Here is a 17,799-nt window from a genome sequence, read left to right on the forward strand (position 1 = left end):
TACTCAATTATCCACATTTATGGAGGCCAACAGTGATGAAAAGTATTTACAACAGTCAATAATCAAACACTTTTTATTTTGAGATGTAATACATGCATTCAATCTCTGCTAAGTGTTTTTAACCTAGTATTACAATTGTACAGTTTCACTGATTCACATTTCCTGCTGGTGTAGAGATAACCCAGTCAGGAGCTGGCTGGCAGAAGGAAGTCAATTTGGTACTGGATATGGTCCCTGGGTGGGCCAGGTGTGATATATCAAGAACTGATTTATTTGAAAGTTCCCAAGTACTCTAGGTTTTAAAATAATAATGAAAAAATACCTTTATATTAGATTAACAAAGATTTTTAAAATGAATTTTACCCCATTTAGATTATAAGAAAAATGGCTCATGCACAGTTGGTGGGAGTGAAAATTGGCACAACCGTCTTGGAGAGCAATTTGACAAACTACTTCAACATTGTAAGTCCATTTCATGTCTAGGAATTTATGCCAAGAAAATAAATCTGAACTTGCAAAGATGTTAAAAGATGTTTATGAAAGCACTGTTTATAAGAATTAAAAATTTATGCAATCTAAATATCTGTCAATAGATTAAAATACATTATGAATTATACAAAATAAAAGCTACAATAACCAGTTAATGAGAAACATTTGTGCCATAGAGAGGTATCAGCAACATATTAATAAATTTTTCGTTCGTATTAACTACACACACACACACACACACACGCACACACACACAGTATGGCTCCAACCTTTTGTTAAAAAAATGCTAACCCCATATGAGCATGGGTAAACAACTGAGAGCATACACCTACACCAAATCATTAAAACGGGTTTTCTCTAACAGAGAAATTATTGTGAGATATTTGAATATCTTGCAGTGAGCATGTATTATTTATTACTCAGAAAAGAGCTATTTTCACTTTGAAAAAATTCTAGATATTAATTTTTATCTTTTCTCTTTTAGACACTAAAAAAATTCAACACATAATCATCTGTTTCATTTTGTCCTCCAGTGGCTCATCTATTTTTTATTTCTTAGATCAGTTAGCATTTATTAAGCACCTATCATGTGTCTACCACTGTGGATGTCACTAAAGAAACAGATAAATGAGACAATCTCTGACTCAAATGAAAAAGACATGAATTTCACATGAAATAAGGTTTATAGATGCTCTGTTAGAGTAGATGCAAGATAAGGTGGGGGTGGCGGAAGAGAGGATCAATTTAAAATTATAAAACAATTCATGAATATGTGTGTCATCTTTGCAGGTATTCCATCCACTAGAAAATTACAAATATCTTGAAACTGATTTTATGGCATATACTTTTTATATCATCTCCATAAGGCCCAGAGTCTTGCTGATGGTGTGCCAAGTATTAAAAAAATACCTTGGCATTCAATCAAGATAGTCATTGCTGGAGTAGTGCTTTTCGAACGTTTGGAATTTAAGACTCACTTTCAATTACTAGAATATGCAGTGGTATGATGGAATGGATTTAAAAATTCGAAGCACAGTAAACAAGTAAGTAATAACTTCAGGCATAATAAGTTCTTTGTGTGTTTATTAAGTACTCAGAGTATCTAAGATAAGCTAGTCACATAGTTTCCACTGAGTACTCAGTCAGTGTTAGAGTAAAATGCTTATATTCTAATTACACTCACGGGTTAGTTAACTCATAGGTTAACTCATATTTGTATAAACATATACGTAAATCATATAGGATATATATGTAAATACACTTACAGAATGCATACTCATACATGGATATCCAGGAAACAAAGATTTAGTAACCACATGCACCTTTTATTACTGGTTTCACGTTTTTTACTTATTATAAACAGCAAACTGGATGAAAGAGCAACTATCCAAGTCAACATTTCATCAGAACAGACATCAACAAAAGCTAATTCCCAATGTTTGACAGCACACCCCTACAGGGTGGAGCGCACACCCCTAAGGGGTATTTTAGCAGAGACTGTGAAGAAGCAGAATTGTCACAGATATATTGCATCCTTTTGTTTTGATAGCAGCAGCAAATCTGTACAGGTCTGCAGCAACTTCAATTCTTGCCTCCTCAGAAGATGGAGTTGACATAGGCAGAGTGAGAGACCAAGACAAGTTTTAGAGCAGGAGTGAAAGTTTATGAAAAAGTTTTTTGAGCAGGAATAGAAGGAAGTAAAGTACACTTAAGAGAGGGCCCAGCGGCCAACTTGAGAGAGTTAAGTCTGCGGTTTGACCTCTGACTTGGGGTTTTATACATTGGCATACTTCTGGGGGTTGTGTCCCTTCTCCCCTGATTCTTCCCTTGGGGTGGGCTGTCTGCATGCACAGTGGCCTGCCAGCACTTGGGAAGGGCTGCATTTGCAGTGTGTTTAATTGGAGTTGTGCGCATGCTCACTTGAGGTGTTTTTCCTCATCACTTGAGTGTTTTTTGTTTTTTTTGAGACAAAGTTTCACTGTTGTTACCCAGACTGGAGTGCAATGGCACGATCTCGGCTCACCGCAACCTCTGCCTCCTGGGTTCAAACAATTCTCCTGCCTCAGCCTCCTGAGTAGCTGGGATTACAGGCGCTCACCACCATGCCCAGCTAATTTTTGTATTTTTAGTAGAGACGGGGTTTCACCTTGTTGACCAGGATGGTCTCGCTCTCTTGACCTTGTGATCCACCCGCCTCGGCCTCCCAAAGTGCGGGGATTATAGTCGTGAGCCGCCGCGCCCTGCCTTCAGTTGAGTGTTTCAAGTGACTTGCATTTTTCCCTTACCAGTACAGTGTTCCTACAGGAAGGTCATACAGCAGTTAAACTCAGCCATTTTGCCTTTTAGTGTGCATGCTTGAGCCCCCTCGCCCAACTTCTGAGATCTTATTGGGAAACTGCTGCCCACCAGTTTCAGGTGTTTCTATCTAATGAGAGACAGCCTTCCCTGGCACCAGCTGTGACCAATTACTATTTTAGCGAGACAGCTTAACAACTGACTGGCCATCCCCTGACGGTCACGTGATATTTGGGGGGCGGCATCTCCTGCTCTGCTCCTGCTTGCCTGACTACCTACTCTAACACTTTCAGTGGAGCCAGTGAGTTGGTGTCTTTGTTCATATTTTTGAATTGATGACCCGGCACTAGGAAAAAGAAATTCATTGGGATAGTCTATTCAGGAAGTACTTGCCCCCTTTCCAAAGGGTTTCGTATCTTATGCACAGAGAATAGTAGAACTCCTGCTTTCCTTTTCTCTTTTTCCTGTCATCAATCGGATGACACAGAGATGAAAAGAAGTCCGACTGTAATCCCAGCATTTTGAGAGGCAGAGATGGGAGGATTACATGAGGCCAGGAGTTTGAGACAAGCCTGGGCATCATAACCAGACCATGTCTCCATTAAAAAACAAAACGAAAGAAAGGTGGAAGAAGAGAAGTAAAAGACAAGACAACTAAAGAACAGAAGAGACAAAGGAGCTGAAATTTTAAATGTGAGTACGAGTGCCTCTGTTTCTCATCTATCACTGTGAAAATGTTAGGACATTTGCTATTAGTAATGACCACTTGGAAAAAGAGTTCTTTGGGATGAATACAGCTGTATATGCAGCTTAGCTTGATTACATTCTGAAATCTGTGAGACCAGTAGGACATTGTTCGTTTGAAAAGTCTCTAGGCTTAAATCAAGCTGTACAGGGTCTATCTAGTCCAAGCTTTCGTTAAATGGCTGTGCAATCCAGATTGCATTACATGTTCTACTATGTCCTACTAAGTGTGCTCCAGTATCGGTATGGTTGAAAAAAGGATATAGTGTCTAAGCTACCCATCTCCCATGCCTAATGTGAAAGTGCAAGAGACATTGAGTACATGAGACATTTCAGTTGTTCTGAAAAATTCAAAACCAATGCAAAATTCAGACCTCAGAACCAAATAAAGTTCATTTCTTCCCCACTAAACCATTAATGAATAACTTCAGTTAATAAAAGGGTGTGACTTGCCAGGAATGGATTAGTATTCATTATAAAGATTACATTATAATTAATGCACTCGTTAATGATCTACCAATCAATATCAATTGAGGGTCTATTATTTTAAGGAGGATGGGCAATTAGCAGTTTGACACCATGAAAAAGAGATAACCAGCTGACTGATGGGTCCCCATCAAGTTTAATTTTAATTCGTTTTAAAAGTATCTTCTTTAGGAGTGAGTTTAGATGCACATCACTCTTCTTTCAGAAAATGAATATATATGTTGTTTAAAAAGCATATCATAATGACAAAGAATGAAGTCTGGCATATGTAGCAAGAAATGAGCACATCTTCTAAATGGGCTGGATGGTATGGTGTAAGTTCTATTCTCTCGCACAGTAATATAACTGGATTGCTCTTTAAATTAAGTGAATTTGTATGTCCGCTTTCTCCTAATGGAATCAGTTTTGAAATACTCTTTGTTCATGCTGTTACCGGCTTCAGTCTAAGGTTTCTTTGTATTAACTTTTTAAAGTTACATTACAAAGAGGTTTTAAGATTTCCCAATAGGCTTTTATTTAACTGAAGCTTTTGATCTCAAACCTGCTGGGACCTAGTGAAATCCTTACCAATTCTTCAGTAACTCCTCACTATTGGAATTTGAAAAGACCCACCTGAAGGATTTAACTCCCTGTATGGTTTCAGCCACCCTTCAGATCATGCTATTCAAGCAGACAGCAAGGGGTTCTAGTGTACCCTTTGTGATCGCTAAGCAGCCTAAGGTGTCCTTTGCAGAAGTTGTACTCCTGAGGAAATAAAAATCAGGAGGACACAGACCTATATACCTTATTTCCTGCTATCTTCAGTTAAAGGGGGATGGCAGGGGGTCTGCTTAACATCCTTTGCTACCTAAATACCTTTTGGACATGGGAACTCAATAAAAGAACTTTCATTGCATCCATTACCCTACTGCAGTGCATAACAAATTAGATTTAAAAGGCTACTTTTTTTCCCTTACAGCAATTTCCATCATTTTCTTTAAAATTTCAATTTAGTGTCTAGTGACAGAATATTGTATAATGTACTTAAAAACTCTATAATGCCAATTATGCGAACTGAACATTATTTCCAAAGAATTAGGCTTATGTTATTATAGACAAATCTTAGTTTAAAAGATCAGGTAAAGAGAGAAGTAGAGAATTGATTCATGCTTAAAAGATGTTAAATATAAAACTATATAAAATAAATACTGTTTCTGGAAATCTTTTTAAAAATACAAATATGCATTAATTTTCTATTTAGTCCTCAACTCCCAGTTTTAGACAAATTTTGTATTTTAAGTTAAAAAGTGTTAATGCCAGATACTAACCCATTTTTAGAAAGGGTAAAATAATTCTAAAAAAATTCTTAATTATAATATTTAGATATCTTTATTTCATTTGCAAACTCCATTGTGCAGAGATTTTAGAACATGTAAACAACGGTAAGCATGAAAAACAAATACAACTTCATAAAGAACACAATATTGGCTACTATGTGTGGGAAGAAGAGATGTAGCTGTTGGCCACTTCTCCTGTGTAAACATTTATCTTTACCTTTCTATTAACCTGATGTAAAGCCTCTTCATCATTAAAAAAATTTTTTTAGAATTGCATGTTGATAATTGGAAATCAACTTAGTGCTGCATTACTTCTTTGAATCAAATGTTACTATCTGTAACAAAGCCTCAAATTAGCTTTATATTACAGAACTAGAAGGAAATATGTGTTTCCAGAAGTTGTAAAATGTTAGCCATTTAGTTCTACTGTGATTCGAGGTATATTCTCTCACACTGTACCCGTGCCGTGTATTACTAGACCTCAGAGGCTCATCCATCTCAGGGTGGTTTTGCCCCTTTGGGCTCTCATGTAACTACAGAAAACCAGCCTTGAACAATCTCAATTCTGAATATGTGTAGAGTTGTCAGAGAATGTTTTCAGTTTGGGTTTGAGGAATAATGTTACCATACCTGTAGAACATGACATAATTGTTTCATATCTTGATTTATTAATTTCCATAAACATTCATTACACATCTGTCTTGTAGATCTTTATGAGTAGCTGCCTAGGGGAATGTTATTTTCTGTATTTAATAATAACTGATTATATAAAGATAAGGTGCTGTGAATTCTTTCTCTGGAGAAATAGGGCTCAAAGACTTGCAGAACTGTGAGAATGGGGGAAGTTATGAAAAAATTTAGGTTTGATTATGGATAATATAATTCAAATGTTGCTTAAGATATGTTGTGTTCCAGTAGTCCCCTGCTCCTTTGTAAACAAACAAGCAAAAACTATGCATTTTTTAATATGTGGGCAAAAGGTTTAATAAAGTATTTCTCATAATCCCAAATTTACTCTCATTGCTCTTATTCATAATATAAACAGTTACAATTTTGGAGATGGTTACTCCTGCAATATTTATCATTTTAAAATTATAGATCCCCTTTGATTCAAAAATGACACTTTCAAAAATTTAGCCTCTAGGAATACTCACAAAATTGGTATAGCTGTGCTTAGAAGAATGTTCATTACAGCATTATACATGAGAATAAAAAAACCATGGTCAATCTAAATGTCCATCAAAGTGAGATTGTTAATAAGATATCAAATATCTTTGGTAACAATACTATTGTGGTTTTATGCTTACAAAACATCAAGGAGCAACTAGCTAATGGACAAGGCAACCACTTTGGGTAGGTGTTATTAATTTGACCTTTTGTGGGTTTACAAAGCAAAGCACAGATAAATTAAGTAACTTGTCAAAGTCACAGAATTACTAATGCTGGGGCTAGGATTCAAAAGCAGCTAAGCCATTTGGTCCCAAAGCCTGTGATCTTATCCCCTCTACTACAGTGACCAAAGAGATTCAAAGAATGAGGCAGTTTTAGAAAGCTTCAAATGGAAAAGATGTCCAAGAATTATTAAACATTAAAAAAAAATGAAGTAGCAAAGGGAAGGTATAGTGTGGTGTGATTCTGGTGAAAGGAACACTTGGAGAGGAAATCTGAAGAATTATTCACCAGGTTGTTTATGTGAGAGTTTCTGTGGGTGGGAATCTCTATTTCTATTTTATGTATCTGTAATATTTAGATATGTTATCAAAATGTATGATAAAAACGATAGATATTTCTTTAAAATATCAAAATATAACTGAAAAATTAATAACAGCAGTGAATTATTTATCAAAATATATAGTATTATTCTCAGAATCTCAACTGCTGGCAGTCAATTTGGCCTTTGTTTTTAACAAAGCAGAAATAAATTGTATCACATAGAATGTTCATACTATGGACATTAATTATCACAGTTGGTGTTTGAGAGAGGCTGGTGTTCTATGATAAAGAAAGCTACAACACTGAGAGTTTTTTCCTATATAAACAAACTCTGCAAGTGATTTGTCTTTTAACTGTTGAATAAAAGCACTTCTTTTTAATCAATAGAGTTATACTTATTTTTATTTCACATTCCCTATATTAGAACACAAATATCTATTCTTTTAAAGGTTTTTTTTTTTTTTAGAAGGAGGATTCTCTCAACCTTTCCAATATATAAAAGCACTTATTCACATTTGCACTTATAAACTGCTTACATGGGCAAACATTGCATTCCAGGCTCCTAGGGAGGAAAATTCTGCATTTTATTCTGAAGATACAAATGATATTTAATATACTACTGGGCTAAGCACTAGGTTTAGGCTGGCTCTAGCCCTACTTTTTCATTTCAGCATTGAAAAAAAAATCAGTAAAGGTAATGCTATCAAAAATGCTAATCCAAAGCTTTGCTTATGGATATCATATTATTTTAAAAGGTAATAGAGAACATTCCCTGTAATCAAGGGTGAGTCAAGGAAAATGGCATCTAAGGGAGTATGTCAGCCAAACAGAAAACTTGACCCAACACCAAGCTCATTGTCAGAATCACAGCTGCCTCATCAACCAATGAGACTGAAAGGGAGGCAGCCGGGAAGTCAGGTGCTGAGGCTGGAAAGATTTGGTGCCAGCCCCATTGGCAGTTGGCCCTTCAGCTGCTCTACAGCCCCAGTAGGGGACCAGGGGTGTTGAATCTGGTTTTGGACCACAGGAGGAGAGTGAAGTGAAGTACAACCAATACTGTCAACAGCAAGATCATCAAGCGAGTCCTGATAATATATTCATAGGAAGATATATTGTTCTGCTTCTGGGTTCTGTAGGGAAGGAGGGTCCCAGGGAGAATGCATGCTGCAACTCTGCGAGCAGAATCTAACCCCCTGCCCCTAGAAGCTGGTTGTGGTTCTTCAGTTTTCCTTTAGCCTTTTGATTTCTGCAAGTGGCATGTCTTACTTGCTCAGGAAGGTCTTGCAAAATATGGAGTGAGACGTCAAGACTAACTTTAAAAGGGGAGGTGTGGTCAGAAGGGCCATGATACTCAGATTTTAAGAAGAAAATGGATTTTTGAATTTGGCATTATTAACAGAGAGCTTTCATGTTTCTTTCCCTGAACAGAGAAAATAAGTGACCCAAAATAGAAAATAAATGACCCTTTCTGTGATTAGCAACTCATTGTTTGTTTAGTGTCAAGAATGCTATTAGTAACTAATAACAATTTATAATCATAAGATTACCTCCCCAAACAAAAATGAATACACAGAGAATACATCTTTCTAGCATGTCTGATGACACCTTTGCAGCTAAGGAGTCTGGACCTAGCAGAGTATCTTGCATGCCTGGAGCAGGCATTTCATAAATGTTGAAAAATGAGTGTAGTTTGCTGAATATTGAACTTGCCTTTGCAGTCCATATCCCTCCCCAAATAATCAACCTGTTGTATGGCCTCCAGATTTATATTATTGCACTATCACTTTGGTGCTGAGATTTGCTATAATCATTTTAAGAAAATTTCCCTTATTGATACATCAGTCTACTGTACATCAGTCTACTGTAGTAAGGAGCACTTGGTATGGGACCCTAAACATGATATATTTTCAATAAATACGTGTTAACCTAAATAATAGTCACTTGGAATTGTGAGACATTATGGGGACTAAGAAAGACATTATAATTTATTATCATTTAGTTACTTGCTTATTTTTATTTTTTTGAAGATGGGTTTTTAAATTTTTAAAATTTTCTCCCAGATTTATTGAAATTTAATTGACAAATAAAAATAATATAGAGAGTATACAATATAATGTTTTGATGTATGTACACATTGTGAAATGATTATCACAATCAAGTTAATTAACAATTCCGTCACCTCACATAGTTACCTTTGTGTGTGTATGGTCAGACACTAGGGGTTTATTCTCTTTGCAAATTTCAAGCACATGATACATTGTTATTTAAACTAAGTTACCATGCTATACCTTAGGCATCCAGAACTTACGCATCTTAGAACTGCAAATTTGTACCCTTTGACCAATATAACTCTCCCTTTCCACCAATTTTTACCTTTAATGGGAGATATGGAAGGTACAGGACAAATACAAATGAAATATAATAGAAATATACTAACATATATATAACTTTCAAAGGTATCATATACATAATGCAGACATAATAGGCATTCGTAGTGGTCAGAGGTTAACTTTCCAGATGTAAGTTATGGAAGAGATTGGCTAGAATTTATGAAAACTGCTAACATTCATTAAACAATCCTATTGGCCATGTACAATGCTTTAGATGTACTATCTTACTTGATTTTCACTACAAACCTAAAGTAAGTAATACTATTGTTTCCATTTTACAGATATGACAACTAGGGCTTACATTGTCAAATTAATTGCCCAAAATTAGTAGGGAGGCAAGCCAAGGTCTGCACTCAGAAAATTTGGCTCAGAGGCTTCATATAAGGACACACACACAAAATATATGAAAAAACAGGAACCTCATGTTCATAAATCTTGAAGTCTTGGCACATTCTTCAGGCATAACCAGAGTTGCATATTCAGAACTCAGTTGAGAACTGGGATATTATTCGGCAAGAGTGAATCTCTAGGAACTCAGTTAACTTTTTGTCTTGTTGGGGGCCAAGAAATTGAGACTCCAACTTATGGTGCTTTGGTGTGATGAGTACTTTGAACTTGGAAATTGAAATGCCTCAGAAACAGCCTCAGAAGCAAAGTCTCTCTCTGATTTTCTCTTGACTTCTGTCTCCTGCTCCTCTTTCTCCTCTAAAATGAGTCACAAAAACTAGAATTCCTTCTTCCTTAAGGTGGGTCATAGAAAGGAGAACTTCTTTCCCCCAAAGTGAACCACAAGATGTAGAAATATTACTTTAATCTTCCCCACCTTCCTGTCTAGGATCTGGTAAGAAGAGATTCTCTGACCTAATATGTCTGATAGTCATAAGACCTAACTCCAGAGGACTCCTGCCTGATACCCAGGAGGAAAGAACGCTACACAAACGGACCAGGAAGGAACTGAACAGACAGACCTTGCTGGGTTCCCCCTCAGTCTGTTACCATTAGATTATTTCTTTTTAGTCCAATGGCACTTCGACATGGCTGTCCACTCTTCATGGAATGTAAGATGAAAAATGGACACTTTTCCCTGGGTCTTGGGTCTCCATTCTGAAGGCTCCCGAGCCATGCAAAACTTTGATAAAATGAATTTGCTGTGCTCTTCTCTTGTGAATCTTTGTCATAGGAGTGTTGGCCATGACCCTTAGGGAGTAGAAAGGGATCATCCCTTTTCCTTGCCTGGTGTCACAGCCAGGGTCTGTAGCTGTCCTTTCTTGACTGTCTCTATCTTCGTGATGTTCTCCATCCCTGCTGGTGCTCCTCCTGCCTCCTCTCACTTGCATGCTCTCTCCTTTGCCTCCTGTCTCATCCTTGCCCTCTGACTGGTCAGCACTTCCTTTGCAACATGGTTTCTGCTCACTGCCTTCTTCTCCGGTGTAGGAACACTGCTCCTTCCCGTTGCCTTCCCTGATGTCTTGCTTTCACATGCCCTAGAAACCGGTTTGGGGATCATGGCCACTGTGCTTATGGGAAGTGGCTCTGTTTCCAGGCCACATCAGAGACCAGGCCCTCTCGGGAGGCATCAGTCTTTGAGTAAAGCTGAGGTCATATAGAATTGGCATGGCCAGATGTGATGGTTAATTTTATATGTCAACTTGGCTAGGGCATGATAGCTGGTTTTTGGTTAAACATCAGTCTAGATGTTTCTATGAGGGTGTTTTGTGAACGTGATTAACATTTAAGTCAGTAGACTCTGAGTAAAGCCGATTACCCTCCATAATGGGAGTATGGAGTTCTTCTCCAATTAATTGGAGGCCTTAAGAGAAAACACTGAGGTCTCCTGGGAAGGAGGGAATTCAGCCTCCAGACTGTCTTCAGACTCAAGATATAATACCAACTCTTTCTTGGGTCTCCAGCCTCTGGCTTGCCCTGAAGATTTCAGACTTGCTAGCCCCCACAATTGCTTGAGCCAATTCCTTAAATCTGTCTCTGTCTCTCTCCCCCCTCTCTCTTTCTTCACACACAGACCCACACCCACAAACACACACACACACACACCCACACACACACACACACACACACACACATATATACATACACACCCATATATCCTGTTGGTTCTGTTTCTCTGGAGAACCCTTTCTAATAGAACAGGGTAGTAGGTTTATGAAGACCGTGACCTTTGATAAGAAAAGGCATGTGTTCAATATAATGAGAGGCGATAAGAATGAAAACTAACTAGTTGATCTGAGAAATGAGTGACAAGACTAAGAATACCTTAAATAAATAAACATGAGATTGCTTTGAGTTGGCACATGAAGTATCAGACAGTCAATCATAAGAAAAATTCCATTATATCTAAAGCTAGTGCTTCCAGTGACAGAAAAACAAGTAGGATGGCTTAGTAGAAATTCAGCTAGTGACAGGGATGGGAACTTAGTTTTATTCAGTATCTACTAGATGTCAGGCCCTTTAATGTATCCGCACTCATTTAATTATTATAATATCTTGCCTTGTCAGAGCCTAAAATTTTAGGGGATCAAGTAACTGGCAATTTATTTCCTTAAAAAGTAAGTGATGGACTTTCTTCCTGACTATGGATACCTCAAAGTTGCTCTTTGCTTGTTTGAATGGGCTGAACTGGCCCTTGCCACTGGACTTCTGCGCATGTTATGTATGCCCTTGGTGTGCCCCTAGTTTGTGCTTCCTCATCTTTTAAAAATGAGCCTGAACATTCTCTTTAATAACTCATTTTCTGCTCTCATTCAGTGTGAGTCAGGACCCCTTATTTTCACTTTCCAAGCCCCCCAGCAATTTTTCTTCTTCATAGCATATGTCATTATGTGTCTGTGGGTGATTAGTTTTTAAATTAAATCTCTATACTAGACTGTAAGTTGCATGAAAACAGGAACTGCATCTATTTTGTTCATCATTTTATTTCCGGGGCTTAGTGAACATGGTAGTGACTCAATACATATATTGAATAAATTAATTTAAATGAATTTGAAATCAAGTGTGTCTGAGGCCAAAACCCACACTCTTTTCCATTGAATCATATTGCTTTTTGATTCTTTCAACTAAACACTTAAAGATTTCTGACTTTTTTTTTTTTTTTAAGAAATAAGAAAGTACCTGACCTTTTATTCTAGGTTCTATCCCAATTCAAACACTAAAAAGAAGCCCCCCTTCTTTAAAGAGTACCTCAATGTTATTTTACTATCAGTGGAGTTTATTTTCTCAGGCACAAAACCTTAGGATGTGATCTGGCTTTTCTCTACTTCTGTGTTACACCAGCAAACCAGGTTTTAAACCATATATACAAAATGTGTGGCAGTAATTTTTCTTATCTAGGGTAACAGCTTTAAAGCAATGATTAAAACAGGTAACTCAGATATATCTTTGAATAAAGAGTGATTAGTTCAAGAAGAGTTAGAAACATGCAGATATATGGAAATGTCCTTAATGAGCTTGAGTGAGCACATTAGTTGAGCCTGTATATTTAAGGCATTTGAACCAATATATCAAAATTCCAGTAATCCATGCCTATTGATTCTGAATGTCACATAAATATATCTTGTAGGAAATAAAATATTTGTACATTCAATATCAGATTGAATCTCAGCGACTTTTTTTTTTTTTTTTTTTGAGATGGAGTTTCACTCTGGTTGCCACGCTGGAGTGCAGTGTCATGATCTTGGCTTACTGCAAACTCTGCTTCCCAGGTGCAAGTAATTCTTCTAACTCAGCCTCCTAAGGAGCTCGGATTAAAGGCATGTGCCACCACACCTGGCTAATTTTTGTATTTTTAGTAGAGACGGAGTTCACCATGTTGGCTAGGCTGGTCTTGAACTCCTGACCTCAAGTCATCCACCCAGCTTGACTTCCCAAAGTATGGGGATTATAGGCATGAGCCCCCATGCCCAGCTGGACATGGGTTTTTTTTTTTTTTTTAAATTTTTTATTGGATTATAGGTTTTGGGGTACATGAGCAGAGCATGCAAGACAGTTGCGTAGGTACACACTTGGCAGTGTGCTTTGCTTTTCTTCTCCCCTTCACCCACATTTGGCATTTCTCCCCAGGCTATCCCTCCCCACCTCCCCCTCCCACTGGCCCTCCCCTTTTCCCCCCAATAGACCCCAGTGTTTAGTACTCCCCTTTCTGTGTCCATGTGTTCTCATTTTTCATCACCCACCTATGAGTGAGAATATGCGGTGTTTCATTTTCTGTTCTTGTGTCAGTTTGCTGAGGATGATGTTCTCCAGATTCATCCATGTCCCTACAAATGACACAAACTCATCATTTCTGATTGCTGCATAATATTCCATGGTGTATATGTGCCACATTTTTCCAATCCAGTCTATTATCAATGGGCATTTGGGTTGATTCCAGGTCTTTGCTATTGTAAACAGTGCTGCAATGAACATTCGTGTACATGTGTCCTTATAGTAGAACGATTTATAGTCTTTTGGATATATACCCAGTAATGGGATTGCTGGGTCAAATGGAATTTCTATTTCTAAGGCCTTGAGGAATCGCCACACTGTCTTCCACAATGGTTGAACTAATTTACACTCCCACCAACAGTGTAAAAGTGTTCCTTTTTCTCCACATCCTCTCCAGCATCTGTTGTCTCCAGATTTTTTAATGATCGCCATTCTAACTGGCGTGAGATGGTACCTCAATGTGGTTTTGATTTGCATCTCTCTGATGACCAGTGACGATGAGCATTTTTTCATATGATTGTTGGCCTCATATAGGACATGGGTTTTTAATACATTAATTTTGCTGGTGATGTTGGCTCTCCAGAGGAAAGCACAAAGCTAAAGGTCAAAGTGTATACAAGCAAAGATCACATCTTCTATACTTTTTATTTGCCTTGCCCACTTACTAAAGTGTTTTTCAGATCTTGGAAAGTTTAAGCACCACATTTTTCACACACTGTAGCATCTGTTTCAAACTTATCAGGTAACCTTTAACAGTATTCATGTATTAAAGGTTTAGTTTTAAGTTTATACACTCAGTATCTGGGTACCCCAGTATATATTTTAAATGTTCCAATAACACATTTAAAATATCTTATCAGGGTGTGGTGGCATGCATCTCTGGTTCCAGCTACTTGGGAGGCTGAGGCTAGAAGATCACGTGAAGCCAGGAGTTTGAGGCTATACTGTGCAATCATTGCGCCTGCGAATCGTTCCGACACTCCAGCCTGGGTGACATAGTAAGACCCTGTCTCTTGAGAAAAAGAACACAAAAAACAAAACTGACAATGCACAAAATTTAGATGGGATTTGAAATCAGCTTTGCTTTTTCTAAATTCATATTTTAATTGGTCTAGCTTAAGTATGTGCTCTGTACATACCTAATTAAACCTTAATAGATAATTCTTTATCAGTTGGGAACGTACTCAGCTGTAAGTAACAGAAAAGCTTAAAACATGCATTAAACAGAGTTTCCTTATTTCCCTTAGCAAAGTGTCTGAGGATAGATAGGTCCTTGGGTGAAGAGTCTAACAATGTCAGGACAGTTGTCAATACGGTTCTCTTGGCTCAGCCCTTGGCCATATTGTCTCATGGCAGCAAGATGGCTGCTATACCTCTAAGACTCAAGAAAGCAAAAGCTTTCCAAGAAATCCATATCACCCTTCCTGCCATATCTCCCTGCATAGAAACTGTCACATGGCCATTCCTAGCATCAAAGGAATCAAGAAAGTATTGAGATGAGTGTATTGATCTTATCAAAATTGGTGTCATTTATTTACTTATTATATTTAAAATTAGTCAAATGAAGCAGTAGGAAAAGAGAAGGAACGAAGAAATCTGTAACTGGTTGTGATTAATTAGTTATAAACACTACTTTTGTTTTTGTTTTTGTTTTGACTCGGCCTCCCAAAGTGCTGGGATTATGGGCGTGAGCCACCGCGCCCAGCCGCACACGGTCTCTTTTTATTGTTGGCCTCTTGTTGCTGCATGATTTGTCCAGAGTGGAGATTTGGAATTGTGGCTCCACTGAATTCCCTCTCTTTAGATGTTCCTCACATTCATAATCCCAGCTTCTCCACCTGGAATCCCCAAAATTACTATTTCCAACCCTTCCTTACAGCTGGTTACAGAAATATAAATGTAAGCTAATATGATTTCAATAAGTATTCATTCTCTTTTTCAGCGGTGACAAGTGGCAGCAAGAGCAATGTATGTTAGTTCTGATTCCACGTATCTTTGCTGTAATTGATGAAAATGTGACATTCTATGATTTTAAATTATTTGAAATTTCTATTTACCATGTTTTACTTTGTTTTTTTTCTACTGTTCTTAGCATAATTATTTTTCATGTTCTTTGTTTTGAAATGGGAGTTATATATTTTGTTTCTATTTTTCAATGGTTTCACATAGGTTTTTAACAAGCACATTTGACTTGTTTGTTTTAATGCCTAATCATTACACTCTTCCACTACCAATATACTATTTTACTTTTCATTTTTTACCGTCTATACTAAGCCATTATTATTTTTACTGCAATATTTACTTGAATGTTTTCTAATTTCTTTGATCATTGTAATTTTTATCTTTCTTCTGGTTCAGTGTTCTTACTAAAGTACACTGTTGGTGGTTCTTTCATGGAGGAATCTGAAGCTCATGAACTCTACCAGTCTTTATTCAAAAATCTATTTATCATATGCTTAATCTTTTTAGTTGGGTATACAATTCTAATATTTTTGTTTTCATAGCACTTTGAGGATATTATTCTGTTTCCTGCTGGTTCTGTTTTTGCTGACAAAAACTCTGCTTCAGACTGACTCGTTCTTCAGGTAATCTGAGTTTTCTTTCTGGTTGTTATTTAATATATATGTGTGTTTTTAACTTTAGCATTATTTATGTTTACTATGATGTATCTAGCTATGGATTTATTTTCATTTATTTAATGTCTCTGTAACTCTTATTGGATGTATGTTTGACCGTCTTTATGTCTGTTAGCATTTTTTTTTTATTTGAGGTGGGTATTTCACTGTGTTGCTTAAGGTGGTCTTGAATTCCTGGGCACAAGTGATCCTCCTGCCTCAGCCTCTTAAATGGCTGGGATGATAGATGTGAGTCAATATGCCTAGGTTTAAGCATTTAAAAGAATTATATATACAAATATAAATATAACATATATATATATATATATACACACACACATATATATACACTTAATTTGTTTATTTGTTTTGTATTAATTGGGAGTAATTTATTTAGATCTATCTGCCAGTTCACACATTTGTTCTTGAGCTACTGATTAGCCTGTCCATTAAGGATTTTCATTTTACTAAACATGCCTCTCACTTTTGCAAGTTTTATTTGGCTATTTTTCAAATTTATCTTCCTTTTTTCATTATGTTCTGTTCTTTTATTTTTATGGTGATTCTTTTATCTATTTTATCATTCTAAGCATACTTATTTAATGATGTCTCTCAGACTGCTTTATGACATTAATTAGGGTTCTAGTTCTCTTGTTTCTTGAGTCTTCTGAGTCTCCCCTATGAAGACTTGCTTGCGTGGCTTGTCATTTTTGTATTTTAAACTTTTCTTCATCTGTAGGATTCTTGGGCATGCCAGGTTGTGTCAGTGACCCTAAACATAGGTTTTGGAGTTTACTTTTGTCAAGTTTATTACCTTTATTTGTACATTAGATTCTTTATTTGAGATTGTAAACTCAGGAGTATGAATGGATACTCTATATATGCATGAGGCACATCTGTGAGAGTTTTAATATTGGCTGATTTTTTTCTTCTTTCGTAGCAAGCAGAAACAAATTTCCTTGTTGCTCACTAGAACTACTATGTATCACATTTACTGTCAGTTCACATGCTCACTTCTCTAACCATGCTTTCTCTTTATTTTTGATGCAGGGAACTGTTCTGTCTTTCAAACTCAACTATGTATTCCATTTTTTGTTATATTTCATCCAGCATTTCCATGAGTTAGAGGAGAAAGTTGTTTGTGTTAGTTTGGCTTGCCATGTTGCTAGAAACAAAAAGCTCTTTATTATGATTGTTCTGTATTAATTTGTCCAAAGCACTATTTATCAAAAGACTGCTGCCATTCTTACTGTTCTTGTCATTTTTAGGTGATTTTAAGAAAAGAATCATATGGTTGCTAGGATGAAATCCATAGCTAACCCAAGTTGCAACATTTCCATTTTGTTTTTGATGACTGGATTTCATACTTAGATTACACTCATGGCATACAGATGGAAATAAATCACTTTTATAAATTGATATCCATCACATATTTTGAATTCCTTTGAATTAAACGCTGCCAGAATTTTAGCTATGGAGTTTTTGAATATTTTTCTTTATTCCTTTATGATTCCTATTTTAAGTTTATCTACT

General features: G+C 36.7%; 1 long non-coding RNA gene across 1 annotated transcript in view; it reads left to right on the forward strand.

Annotated features, from left to right (window-relative positions):
* Positions 1-1,578: 1,578 nt before the first annotated feature.
* Positions 1,579-17,799, forward strand: part of LOC144576662 (uncharacterized) — a 239,910-nt gene continuing 223,689 nt past the window's right edge. Inside the window, exon 1 of the long non-coding RNA XR_013518951.1 lies at positions 1,579-3,477. This is a non-coding gene — a long non-coding RNA (uncharacterized LOC144576662). The remainder of the gene's footprint in view (positions 3,478-17,799) is intronic.

The sequence above is a fragment of the Callithrix jacchus genome, chromosome 6, assembly GCF_049354715.1.
Source record: "Callithrix jacchus isolate 240 chromosome 6, calJac240_pri, whole genome shotgun sequence".
NCBI classification, from domain to species: domain Eukaryota; kingdom Metazoa; phylum Chordata; class Mammalia; order Primates; family Cebidae; genus Callithrix; species Callithrix jacchus.